Source organism: Pygoscelis adeliae, unplaced genomic scaffold, assembly GCF_000699105.1.
Source record: "Pygoscelis adeliae isolate BGI_AS28 unplaced genomic scaffold, ASM69910v1 Scaffold543, whole genome shotgun sequence".
In the NCBI taxonomy this organism is placed as follows: domain Eukaryota; kingdom Metazoa; phylum Chordata; class Aves; order Sphenisciformes; family Spheniscidae; genus Pygoscelis; species Pygoscelis adeliae.
The window spans coordinates 97,676-98,913 of record NW_008824476.1 but is presented as its reverse complement, the minus strand read 5'-3'; the positions used below and the strand labels follow the sequence as shown (position 1 = coordinate 98,913).

At 57.2% G+C, this 1,238-nt stretch overlaps 1 protein-coding gene across 1 annotated transcript in view; it reads right to left on the bottom strand.

The window, feature by feature from the left end:
* Positions 1-1,238, bottom strand: part of GID4 (GID complex subunit 4) — a 9,870-nt gene that overhangs the window by 5,397 nt on the left and 3,235 nt on the right. The gene's annotated exons all lie outside the window — the stretch shown is intronic.

The window sequence follows — 1,238 nt, the reverse complement described above, 5'->3', positions numbered from 1 at the left end:
CTCAGATCCGACAGCCCCCCCCCGGCCCAGGCCGGACACCCCCCCCCTCTGCTTCCAGCTCCATCACACTCAGGCAGCGCCCTCTGCCCGGATGCCTCTAACGGGAAGCAAACTCCCCCCTCTCCACCCAGAAGGAAGCAGGCTCACAGTTTTCTCCAAGTGAGAACACGACTGGCAGAATCACCCACGCTCCCAGCCCCCACATTTCCCAGTCACAAACTGGCATTCAGGTGAGGGAAGAGTAAAAACCGTCTCTTTACCGGAGGTAATTCAGGCTAGAGGAAGAAAGCATGGCCCTGAGCTTCGCCGTCTGCTTATTTAACAGGCCTGACCCACGCCTCTCTAACAGGCTCCCTGCACTCTGCCTAGCACCCGGCCTGGCGGCGCGGTGCACGCCAAAGCCTGCTCAGAAGCCGGACGACGTCTCGTGCATTTCGAAAGAGGCCTTTCTCCCAGACCTAATGCTTTTACGCCACCCTTCTTTTGAGTTACGGGGCTGCATCTCGCTGCTTCTGCTGTGCAGAAGCTAGCGCATCTGTTCCAAGCACCTTTAAAACCCGGGGATTTTCCAAGCTTTCCCCCCCCCCCGAGATCTCCAGATCAGTTTTCAAAGCAAGAAGCAAGTTATTTGGGGAAGTGCAAACATCAACTGTGAGAAGATGGATCTTCCCCACCTGTGATCAAAGAAAAGCGACGTTTCTCTGCGCTCAGCACAGGGAGAGCAGGCAGCCACCTCTTCTCAGCTGACACGCGCAAACCAGCAGCATTTTTAGCACAAAGCCACAGCCAGCCCCTGCGAGAAGGCAGCGTGCAGTGAAGCTGATCAGCCATAGGATGTCCCCACCACAGCAAACCGTACCAGGTACGCCTGTGCTGTTGACAAGTGGAGGACCGTACGTGAAAACAGACGGTCCGGTTCAAACGCTACCCCATCTGCTGACCCCGGGGCTCTGACACTACTCCACAAGGCCGGCACGCGCGTCGAGCTCCGTCACTGCGCTTGCTACACGCTCAATCACGGTCCCCCAGATCCCGTGCCACCAAACTGGGAACAAAGCTGTGACTCGCAGGGTGCTCTATAGGAAAGCGTGTATCAGATGTCTGGCTCGCCCGCCTACTAATGACTCCACACCTCGCCAGCTCTGCCCAAAGCCATCGTGCCAATGCCTAGGACTAAAAATAAAGGACGCAGGGTGACAATGACTGCAGGGAGGAATGGGAAAGCCACGCGAGCCAGC